Source organism: Lissotriton vulgaris, chromosome 1_1 (genome assembly GCF_964263255.1).
Source record: "Lissotriton vulgaris chromosome 1_1, aLisVul1.2, whole genome shotgun sequence".
Taxonomy (NCBI): domain Eukaryota; kingdom Metazoa; phylum Chordata; class Amphibia; order Caudata; family Salamandridae; genus Lissotriton; species Lissotriton vulgaris.
This window is the reverse complement of record NC_141685.1, coordinates 140676685-140689407: the sequence shown is the minus strand read 5'-3', so window position 1 is coordinate 140689407 and position 12723 is coordinate 140676685. Positions and strand designations below refer to the sequence as shown.

At 40.9% G+C, this 12723-nt stretch overlaps 1 protein-coding gene across 1 annotated transcript in view; it reads right to left on the bottom strand.

Moving 5' to 3' along the window:
- Nucleotides 1-12723, bottom strand: part of LOC147737808 (uncharacterized) — a 450038-nt gene that overhangs the window by 319492 nt on the left and 117823 nt on the right. The gene's annotated exons all lie outside the window — the stretch shown is intronic.

The window sequence follows — 12723 nt, the reverse complement described above, 5'->3', positions numbered from 1 at the left end:
TCCCTTCTGAATCCAGATTTCTGTTCTAGGCCAAGGAACCAGAACTGTAAAGCAGAGAGTCAGTAGTTCTGCATTCTAGCTTCTAAGCGCTGGATTTCTTTACTGTTCAAGATTCAATTTGTACCTAGCCGTCAAGATTTCAGAAACCTGTTAATAACTAAAATGTTTAAACTTCTTTGTCTCCTCCGATTTAATTGAATGATGATGGAAATGAGCATCATTTATTCCTCATCAGGGCTTCAGAGGTAAATTGTTAGACCTGGCATCATTGGTGTGAGTCTCCCTTCCATTTTTTTCTGATTGCCTCCTCTGTATTCATATGTTTTTGCTGGATTTATGCTTTGGGCACTGTGCCACTGCTAATCAGTGCCACAGTGCAAGTGCTCCCTATGTTAAATTGATGTACTAATTGGTTATTACATGATTGGGTAATTGATTTATCTGTCAGCCCCTAGTACAGTGCACCATGTGTGCCCAGGGCTTGTAAGTTGTGCCACCCACACAAGCAGCTTGTAAAGTGTGTCTCAGGCCTGCCATTGCAAGGCCTGTGTGCAGTCTAGCACTGCCATGTCGACTTAGCCAAGTGCACCCACTTGCCAGTCTCTAAACCTTCCCTTTGCTTCATATTAGACACCCCTATGGTAGGCCCAAGGGCAGGGTGCATTGTAAGTATAAGGTAGGAATGCTCGAATAGGTGTAGCATGTTCTAATAGTGAATTACAGCCATCAATTGGAAGCTTGTTGACCTGGACAATAGATCACGCAGGAATAACCTGCAAATTTTAGGTATTCCTGAGGCTAGCGAGGGGAATGATATCAGAAAATTTGTAGTAGAATTGTTTACTGAAGCCTTTCCGGAGCTCACACAATGGAAGTGGGATATAGAACTTCAAAGGGCGCATCGATTCCCCTTTCAAAAACATGCTAGAAGTGGCTCTAATTCTAAACCCAGGGCTATCCTTATTTGTCTAAATAGTTTTTTGGCAAGAGAAGCCATTTATGATTTAGCTAGACCGGATAGAAAGCGCAGGGGGAAGGGTCATGAGTTCTTCGTCCGCCCCGACTATTGCCATTCTACTGTACAACTTAGATGGCAACTGCGACAACTAATTCCAACATTTCAAGCAAAGGGAGCACAGGCTTTTCTTCTTAATCCTGCTAAATTAAAGGTTATTTTTAAGGAGAAAACACATTTCTTAACTACAGAGGGAGCAGCTAAAGAGCTATTGGCATCAATATGATTTAATATGATTTAACATGATCAAATTTAGCTCTCCCTCATGAAATATTCAACCAGTATAGAGTGCCATAGATAGCGATATTAGTCATTTGGTAAGATCGCCCATGGCTATTTTTTTCCTTTTTTTTTAGACTTTTAGGCTTCTAGGCTCTCTAGTATATTTTCTAATGTTTTTCCCTTCTTTGTTTTTTTTTCTTTATTAGATAGTGGGGATCTTGTATACTCTGATGGTCTGCTGTGAGTGAGATCCATAAAGTTGCATCTCACATTATCATCATGATGAGGGACTATGTAGTCCCTCTGCCTCTACATGGGTGGGGGTGGGGACGGGGGAGGGGTGGGGTCAAGAGGGGGGGAATGGGAGGGAAAGGGTGCGAGTTTGATCAGGTGAAGAGCAAATCTCTTAAAAAGGAAGAAGAGACTACAACGTTTGATGTGATAATTGTTTTGAAGTTGAGTCTTAACTTTAAATGCTTTTGGAAGTGTCAAGAAAGCAATATGTGCATTATAGCTTTTTCTGTTTTTTCTGTCTTATGGTTTTATCTTCTTGAAAGGATATGCTGGGTAAATTGAGGATTTGCTCATGGAATCTGTGTGGGCTAAATAACAAAAGGAAGAGGGGGATTTGTGCACAGATGATACAGGCTATGCGAATAGACCTGCTATGTATACAAGAATCACACTTGACCTGGAAGGACCGGCACTGCTTTAGTGATTTAGGCATGCATCTACTGGATTGTACACGTCAAGGAACCACTACAAAGGGTGTAGCTATACTTATGAGAAGAGGTTTGGGTTCTCTTAAGCGTAGTAAGGCTGATCCATGTGGCAGATGGATTATTCTAGAAATTAATATCCATAATAAAATCTATACCATCTGCTCAATATATGCGCCTAATATAGATGATCCCGAAAGTCTGAATTTTTTAAGTTTAGAGGTAGCTCAATGGCCATCTCCTCTGATATTCTGTGGTGATCTTAATATCCATCTACACAAGGGCCTGGATCTCTATGGCAGTGCTGGCTATACAGGTTTGAAGAAAAAGACTTATAAAGCTTTAAAAGGCTTAATAGTAGAATATGGTCTGTTGGATGTAGCATCTGCCAAGAATCCTCTCTCACCAGATTATACTTTTTTTTCTGCTCCTCATCAGAAGATGGTGAGGCTAGATTATTTCTTTATTGAAGCCTCCCTCATCGACAATGTCACATTTGAGATATTCCCCCAAGTAATATCGGACCATAACCCAATCATGATAGAACTAACATCATATTCTACCATCAATGTAAGGCAGTGGTCTTTTGATCGAAAGTTATTGGCGGATACAAAATATATAGAACATATGGGTAACTGGATTACGGAATTTTTTGAATTTAATAGGGGTACTGCCCCCCCGAAAATTGTATGGGATACATTTAAAGCGGGTGTGAGAGGAGAGACTCTTTCATATTCGATAAATAAACAAAAAAGTATCCGGGACAAAATGGATCGGTTATACAAGCTAGTTAGCGATTGGGAACAGAAATTAATAAATGCTATAAAGAACAGTCAAAATATTGAACCTATTAAATCCTCATTAGCTATTCATAAAGCAAAACTTTATGAAGTGTTTGCAGTTAAACTAGCAGAAGAATCTGCAGTCATGAGAGCACAGATATTTGAGTTCGGAGAACAATCTGGCAAAATCTTGGCAAAAAGAACCAGACAAAAGATGGCATCAACCTTTATTGGCGCAATTAAAGATGAGCTTGGCCTAACACACACTAAAACTGACGAAATCCTAGAGGTCTTTCGACAATTTTACCTCAAGTTATACACCCAAGATTTCTTAGACCATACTAGCGAAACAATGCTAAATTTCATTCAAAATGACAATGTGTCTAAACTTTCTATGGAACAGTTTCAGTTTTTAGAACAGGATATTACCTGGGAAGAGATAAATTCTGTGCTTCTATCTCTTGCTAGTGGAAAAGCCATGGGTCCAGATGGAATTCCATTAGAATTTTATCGGATGTTTAGAAATCTGATAAAACAAGATTTACTAACAACATTCATGACAGCACAGAAAGGAGAAACCCCACCTTCCTGGGCCGAATCGACTATTATGGCATTTATAAAGAAGGATAAACCTCCCTTAGATCCGGCTTCATATAGGCCAATTTCACTTATAAATGCCGATAGCAAGGTTTTTTCAAAAATCCTAGCAAGTCGGATATCTGTGATAATTCCAACTATAGTATCACGGTGGCAACATGGGTTTATACCCAAAAGGGATACCACTGATCATGTTCGGAGAGTAATCTCCTTGCTTGATCGGGCTGAAGGTACAAACACATCAATGGGAGTAATTCTCTTAGATGCTGAGAAGGCGTTTGATCGAGTGGCCTGGCCCTATCTATGGGAATTACTTGCATTTAAGGGGTTTGGTCCAAGTATGATTAGAGCATTGAAAGCTCTGTATAATACTCCTATATCATCCATCAAAATTGGAATAAATAAGTCGACCACCTTTCCAATTTGCCGGGGTACAAGGCAGGGGTGTCCTGCTTCTCCTTTGCTTTTTGCAATCTACATCAATGTTTTTTTAAACAAATTGAATCAAGAATATATTACACCTGTAGTAGCAGCAGACATACATTATAGGGCACTCGCATATGCTGATGATGTGGTGGTCCTTACTACAGATATAAGTAAAGCTATCCCAAGGATAGAAGACCTGGCTAGTCGCTTTGGCGCCTTTTCGGGTTATAAATTAAATATGGCTAAGACACAAATCTTATGTACAGGTTTAAATCCCTCAGCACATAACAACATAGTCTCCGTTGCAACATATCTGGGTATTAAAATCACATCGCCAGTTTCACAGATCCCAGAAATAAATATCTTACCCATGATAAAGGAATCTAACACTCTACTAGAGCGCATTAATCATTTACATCTTTCTTTATATGGCAGAAATAATGTTTTGAAGATGATGATTCTCCCTAAGTTTTTATATCTATTTCGTTGTATTCCTTTAGAATTCTCTACGCTTATTTTTAAACAGCTGGAGAAAATGACAGGAAGATTCCTATGGGGGTATAAACGACCTCGTAGAGCCTATCAAAAAATGATAATCTCAAAAGATAGGGGGGGCTGGGGTACACCATATTTTTTTTATTATTACCTATCATCAGTACTGCAGTTCATCGCTCCCTTAATTGTCAGTGAAAAGGCTCCGATTTTAGATTCTCACTCTCCATCTATTTACGAATTGGTTCTAGGGACAGAGGCCAGGGGCTGCTTATTAAAATTTGTCGAGCCCAGCTATTACAAAAAAACAAAATTTAAAATTGTTAAAGCTGCTTTTAGGGCATGGAAATCCATCAAGCGAGTCTTTGACATTCCCAGAATCACGAGATACACCCCCTTGACCTCCTCTCATATTTTCCCATTTGTGGGTATAGATAGTACTGGGAGAAGATGGCATAACCTTGGCATTACCCAGCTTGGGGATCTCTTACAGAATAATAAACTTAAGTCATTTACCGAACTTCAAACAAAATATAAACTTACCAATGCTGATTATTTCAAATATTTACAATGGCATAGTTACTTTTATACACTATCAGAACGGGAACGAACGTCACTACAACAAATTTTTTTGATTGACTCCTTGTATCAAAGAAGGAAAATTGGTTATTTTTATAATCAGTTGATATCAAAACAACCAGATGATATTGTGTTTAGGCAAAACTTATGGGTGGAGAAACTAGGTTTAAACTCAATTAAAATGGAAGAATCTATCTATTTGTCTAATTCCATCTTGCTTTCGGGTAGGAGTAGAACTCAACACTATATGGTGTTATATGATGTTTATTACTCACCAGCCAAAATTTCTAAATGGGGTTCCTCAGTGGGTGCCGCTTGTAGTAGATGTGGCTTACATGCAGCAGACTCTGTACATATGTTTTTTTCTTGCCCACATTTAAGTCGAATCTTATTAGAAATGCAACATTTTCTTTCTTTGATATTTGGAATACCTGTAATACTTACGTCTGAACTTGTACTGATAGGAATTTCTGATATAGCTATGACAGATGATCATAAAAAACTGTTATTTATTTCTGTTGGGATCTTTCGCTCCTGTGTAACGCAAGACTGGATAAGCTCAGACCCACCCTCTTTTGTTTCCTGGCAAGCTCGCTTGTTGGCAAGATATATTATGGAGCGAGCAATATATAGGACAAAAGGCAGCAAAAGGAGGAAAATGGGAATCAAAATTTGGGAACCGATAGAGCAATGGATGGAGGGAGGATCTGGTTAAGTAGGCCAGATTACCAATGTTATTAATTAACAGTGTTGTGTACTGTACATATAATCTCTGTTGTATATTTGAAGGATTTTTTTTTTATTATTGTTCTTCTTTAATTATTATTATGTTTTTATCTTCTTTTCGTGCTGTGAACATTATTTGCTTGTAAACCTGATCAACTCGCAATAAAACATTTAAAAAAAAAAAAAAGTGAATTACAGCCATTTTCGTTTTTCACTATTGAAGGCTTCTTGTTCTCATAGGCCAGAATGAGCAGCTAGATTATTACACTCAGTACACACTCAGGGAACACGGTAGAAATTCGAATTTAGTATGCCTGAACTCAGAATAATAAAATACATATTTTAGTAAAGTTTATTTTAATATTCTGTGTTTGCAAATACCACTTTTAGAAAGTAGGTATTTGCTTGCCTAACCATTTGAGCCTGCCTCTGCTGGGTTGTGTATTCCTTGTCTAGGTTTGTGAGTGACAGGGCTGGGGAATTCCAGGAGACAGGCTGGTGAATAGAGAGATCTGCATCTAGATGGCGGGAGGAGTTGCACCTGGGACCTGAATAGGGCTGGGCCTTCCCTCTACAATGCTGGCTCCACCTCCTGTGGCATGTCTGATATCTCTGTCCTGCACTGTGAAAGGAGAGGAGGGATCATGTCAACAGAGTGCTCCAGAGCTGTATCTTCTGTGGGGCAGCTGATGTCTCTGCCCTGCACAGTGAAAGGAAGAAGAGAGTCATGTAAACAAAGTGCTTAGGAACTAGTTTGGTTTCAGATAACAAAGGATTTTGGGGTATAAATATTGGGACCCTGATCCCAAGAAATTAGATCACTTCTGGAACAAGAAATCTTTCTGCCTAGGAGAAGAACCAAGGAAGCTGCAGGAGTTGGACTGCCCCTCTGCCAATGTGCTGTTTGCTGGGTTTGCCTGCAGTGGTTGCTTCATTGCAGAGGGAAAGGAGAAGGAACTTTGTAAGAACTTTCATCTACAGAATATTCTCCAAGGTCTTGAACTGTGCTTGCCTCCTGCTGAAGTCTCAGGGACAAAAGACTTCACCTCCAGCTCCCTCCTGAATTTCCTTGCTGGGAATTCTGACTCCAGTCACTTGCGTGCCGCTGGGAGCTGGAAGCGCGATGCATCGAGAAGAACCGTGTCGCCGCCGCAGCTGAAATAATCGCTACGCCGGAAAAGCGAGACTTTGTCGCATCTCCCTGAAACCGTTTGCTCATCGAAGCTGCCTGCTGTTGCATCACCGGAGAAGCGTGACGCCTTCGAGAGAGTCGCCATCGCATCACCGGAGAAGAGTGTTGCAGGGCCTGTCGCAGCTCCAAAGTACAGAGTCGGCGCAAGGCTGCCAGGGCGTCATCACATCGTCATCCCATCGCCGCATCAAGGGCGCCATCTTCTCGCATCGCAACCGGATCGCATTGCATCAAGGGGCCATCTTGCGCACCGCAACGGGCCCGCAAGCCGAGAATCTACGCATCACCTTTGTTCCGGTAAGGCTCATGACGAGTCCCCTACTCTGCGCAAGCATTGAGGCAGGACGCAACCATTCCCCCGGATCACGGAACCAACGCAACTCCCCCTTTGCGAGACTTTTGTTTACTTTGCGTATCGCATCCAGGTACTTTGTTGAGAACTTTGTTGCATTTACCAACAACTTGAAATAAACAACTTGCATCATCTTTTAAGTAAACTTAAGTGTAGTATTGTGGATTTTGTCGTTTGTGTTCTTGTGTTTAAAACATGTGTTGTGTCTATCTGTAGTGTTTTCACTGTATTACTGTGTATATTCATAAATGCTTAACACACTGCCTCTGAGATAAGCCTTTCTGCTCGTGCCAAGCTACCAAGGGGATGAGCAGGGGTTATTAAGGAGTGTAATCCCCTTATCCTGACTTAGTAGTAAGGGTCCCAATTTGGACAAAGGTGAATACCATTGCCAACCAGAGATCCCCAGATCTAACACATCCTTATACACAAGAGTACTTGTAGTTCTCACAGTACACTAGCTGCACATCAGAATCGACTTGCTCCTATGCAATCCCTCTTTGGCATCCTTGGTCTTACGACTTGAATATCTAGGCCGCACACTTTTGGATAACAGCCACCTCAAAACGATGATTCAGTGGAGCAGAAGACATGCACCAGCACCTACAAGGAGGCTGTATGCCCCAGCCCTACAGGACAGAGTCTTCTGTGATACTGTAAGTACACATATCGCCATCTTTGAGGAGAACAAAGGGACTGCCTCTACGGCAGTGATAGAGTGGGATACCATTAAGGGTGTCACATAAGGCCTGTGCATTAAGATATAGCACAGTGTAAAACATGCCTTGTGAGCCCAGAACCTCTCCCATGAACAAACGATATGAACAGCAGAAATATATATGGGGTAGCTGCATGAAACAAGAACATAATCACCCCTCTCTGAAAGGAGTAAAGAGAGGCGATGGTCAGACTAGGAACACTACACTATCAAATAGTAGCAAGGCTCCAATGGTCGTTGACCCCAAAGACCCCAAGAAACGTCAGTAGATCCCCGGTGGGAGAGATATGCAAGCAGATATAACCAGGGTTTCCTGTAGTACCACACATCTGTCTACCAGGCCGAGGAGGGAGTGCAAGCACCCCAATTAGATGAGTATTAGAATAGACTGTTTATTCCCAGACTTAACCGCCTTCAGGGACATACACCAGACGAAACCCTAACCACTGAGGAAATTGGCTTCATGATTGACTAGATCGCGTGCAACAAAACTCCTGGGATAGACGGGTTCCCGGTAGACTTTTACTTCATCTACAGAGCAACCCTCTCTCCAAAGCTACTCCAAATGTACCAACAGGCCCGGCAAGAGGGCACATTGCCGGGATCCCGATGGGAGGCTATGATATTGGTCCTGCCTAAGCCCAACAGGGACCCCTGGAGCTACGCTCCTACTGGCCACGGTACACCGACCACAAGATTTGCAGGAAGGTCTTTGCAAACAGGTTGTTACCCTGCCTCTCTACCTTGGCACCAAGACCAGAATAATTTTGTACCTGGGAGGAAAATGTGTCTAAACCTATGACGCCTCTTGCGGCTGATGGAAGAGAATCTTCATGAATTGCCTCCATACACAGCACTCTCACTAGATAGAGAGAAGGCCTTCGACAGCCTGGGGTAGTTTTACCTAGCGAAAGTGCTGATGTGCCTGAAACTAGTCCCAGAAATATTACACTGGATAAATCTTCTCTACACCAACCCGCTGGCCGCATCCGGACAGGCAGAGATCTCAGTTTCTTTTGAAGCATGCGGCAAAGATGCCCGCTGTTAATTACTTTCGCCCTAGCCATGGCCTGTTTCGTTCGCAGGACCCAGCAATCTGTATACCGAGTGAGCCAAATTGAGAGGCCATATCACTGTATGCTGATGATGCATTTGTGTACCTCAGGATTGTGCATTGGTATCTAGCTCAGGTGATGGAGTTTCTAGATGACTTTGGTAGGACTTCCGGACTGAGGCTAAATTGGACCAAATCCAGCTTATATCCCATGCGCAAACTCATAACTCATAACTTAAAACAGGAAGTGCTGCCCCAATTAGCACTGGGGCTGCACCCTGACATCTTCAGATATTTAGCGGTGAACTTACCACACTGAAGAAGATGTTATAGAGGGCAACTTAGGTGATGTCCAATGTTTGCAGCTCCCTGTCGTTTTGGGGCTCGTAGCCACTATCGACCCATGGGTAGAGTGGCAGTTGCAAAAATGCTGTTAATACATTTATACTGCTTCTCGACCCCTCTAGTTTATCTGCCTCTGCGCTTCTTCAGGAAATTGGACTCAGTTTCTGTTCTTATGGACTTAATCTGTGGAGCGGGCCACAAGAGAGTCGTGCTTCGCAACCTATACTCTACCTTGGAACCGGATGGGGGATGTACATTTAAAAGACTAATAAAGAACTACAAACTCCTGTGTGACTTGGAAGTCGATTATTTCTCAATACAGCTTTTGTTTGTGATCTTTTTACAGTTCTCACATTATCATCCGCACTAGATAGAATGGGAGCCTGGTATGTCTGATCACAGAAACTAATTTGCATACAAAGGGGGGGTGATAGCCTGTTCACAAAGCACAACACAAGTTGTTTATGTAAAAGTTTGTACATTGCAAAGGGAGTGTGATTCAGGTAACAGTGTGAGTGTGACAGGAACAAGCTGTCTTAGTTGCTGAGACATGCATGTCTGACTGGTCCGTCTTTAGGTCTTTCAACTGTGTGAGAGAGGGTGGCAGTCTCAAATTCTGGGGGCACAGATACCAACAGCTTCCCTCATAATCTTTGCTTTTTGCATCTACAGTTGGTGCAGATGCCACCTAAGAGAGTAACCTTTCCAGCTAGGTAGTGTGCTTCCTGGAGTCAGCCTGCTTTGCTTTTCCCAAACTTTGGTCAGCAAAGGTAAATGTGTCTTCTACTCAAGTGTTCTTAGCTCGCTTTTGGAAACGTGGCCTGAGCAGTATGGCCTAAGGCACGCTCAAAGGTAAAGCAAAACATTGAAAGACACAAATTTCAATACAGTTTTTTAAAAATAGACAAGGAACTTTAAGATTCAAACCAACTTTAGATCAAAAATAATATTTAATAATTATTCAGAAGAAAAATCTAAAGGAGGGTTGTGATTTAAGGATTATTAATTAGCAAAAACAACTGTCAAAACCAAAAAAAAAGGTCAATTATTTTTTTTTAAAACTGATCCACTGAGTCAATTAGGAAGTCACATACAAATTTGTAGCTGACTTCGCTAGCTATGCCCGAGGGGACAAAGGTAAGTTTAGTCTCTGGTGATGATCAACACTTGAATTTGATGCTAGGTTTTTGGCTGAATCAGTCTCAGAAGGTGATGAGCTGCACCGAAGTGGCTTGAAGTGCAAAATTTCCACTGAGTAGAGTTTGGTCATCAAGTTGAACCTGAATTCACAGCAATCTAAATCTATGAAACAAGCCAAGGTATGGCGTGTGGAGTGAGACAAGCAGCGTACTGGAGTTCATGCTGGCGGTTCAGACATGAAACTTGTAACCGTCAAGGTGTATCACAGCAGGTTCAAAGGTTGTTCAGCGATTCAAACCTATATCTCACTCATTCAAGTGGAAAGGTAGAATACCAATAAAGGCAGATGAAGGTGCAGGAATCTCAGGGTTTGGGCTCTCTGTGGATTAAGCACCTTAAGCAATGCTTTCCGTTGTAGGCGTACAGCGAAGGTAAAAACTGTTCATCGTATAAAAATGTACACAAAGGATAATACCTCAGAACCAATTAACAGCAAAGTACATTTGTTGTGGTAAAACCAACAAAATTAGGTAAAAGGAAGAGGAGGAGGAAAAATACAAAAGCAAATCATGATAACATGGCTAACAACACTGAGAAATTACCTGATTCTATTACGGTAATGATAAATCGCTGCTACAAGATGCCTTCAGGAAGCCGAGTGATGTAGCGAATCCAGGAAAATTACTTCAAGATATTTGTTGCCGCTCCCCATTCAAACAGACACATCGAACGAGTGCTCTGGTGTTCGCGCAGGATCATCCCATTCGCTCTAATAACAGCCCAAGTACCCGCGTCCACTTTAGAGTTACTACAAAAATGAAACACCCAGGCCGAGTTGGTCACCCCGAAGCTATTCACAAAGGTACCTTACACCTGTGAGTAATCTGTACATGCAAAGATGCTCGTAGAGTAACTATGCTACTTTTAGCTATTCACTATTACGATAATGTTACTCAAAAGTGTGGACTTGCACACCTGCACACCCTTAAATAGATGTGGAGCAAAATGTACAAATGTAACTTACTGAAGCTTAATTGGAGCATTAGAAACTGCTGCACCACACATAACCGACCACTGGTAATTTCTTCTAAAACTGCAAATACATTCAAAAGAATGTTCAAAATTTCCTATATTTTAAAAATAATTATTACATGATACAATATGTTAATTACGAGTACATAACAAAAAAAATAATGATTTTACTTCAGGTGGGATTTTTCATACAAACCTTTGAAAAACCATGTTTAAAATGAATTAAATTTCAAGTTAATAGTGTTGCATAATTTTTATTTGTTATAAAGTAAATTTACATTCATAATAAACATACAAATATTTTATTTTTTTAAAGTTTGATAAACTTGTCAAATGTTCCCTAAATGTTTTACACAGGGAGAGCTACACCCAAGTTGAATATATATATAATTATACTTTTTCTAAAGCCTAAATTAAAAGATAAGTAACATTTTTATTATGTATTCATAATTATTCATTGTGAGGGAGAGAATTAATTGTAACAAATGTAATTATACCTTACTAAAAATGAATGTTATATCAGGGTTTAAATTAGAAAACACATTTTTATTACAATAATCAAAAGTTTTCTTTTGAGATATTTTTTGCCATTGAATTTTTTATTTTTTATTTTTAACTAGTTGCAGTTCAAGTGGATGGCCATGTGTGATGTTAGACTTACTCCGGCTCTGAGCAGGAGTACATTTACGACTCTTTTAGGTACATTATGGCTGTATTGACTTTAAAAGTATGGTTCATAAATAGAAATGGGCCTACTCCTAACCCCCTCCCTATACTCCTCTTTACTCCTGCCTTACCCCTCCCCTTTAGTATTTCACATTTTACAGCCACTTCCCTCTATCACTCCCACATTTAGTACTAAAACTATACTAACTTGTGCGGAAACTCTGCAGTCGAGGCAGACAACAACACAAAGAAAAAGATAGGAGAGGCACAACGACTGCACATAGTTTGTGAATCGCATTTTCTTGTATTGTAGTCGTCCTATAGTAGTTTATGAATAGGCCTGATTATCTGTGAGACCTTCTTGGATGTATCTGATGTGATTGTAAAGATTGTGAAACTGTCCTCATCAGAGGAGAAGCAGGTTCCATTTGTAGCAAAAAGAACATGGAAAGAGGCTGCTAAAGTGGAACTTTGTAATACGAAGCCGTGTCCATTGGAACAGAAATCATTAGAACTATTTAGGGTGGGGGCAAGAATGGTTTGTATAGGGTTTGCCTTGGCTTTAGTGGCACAGAGACTGGAGAATTATGTGGCGGGATGTTGCAGAGATTAACGACCAGTCCATCCATCACCTTTAGTTTTTCTCAATGATCAGTCCTACGTGGC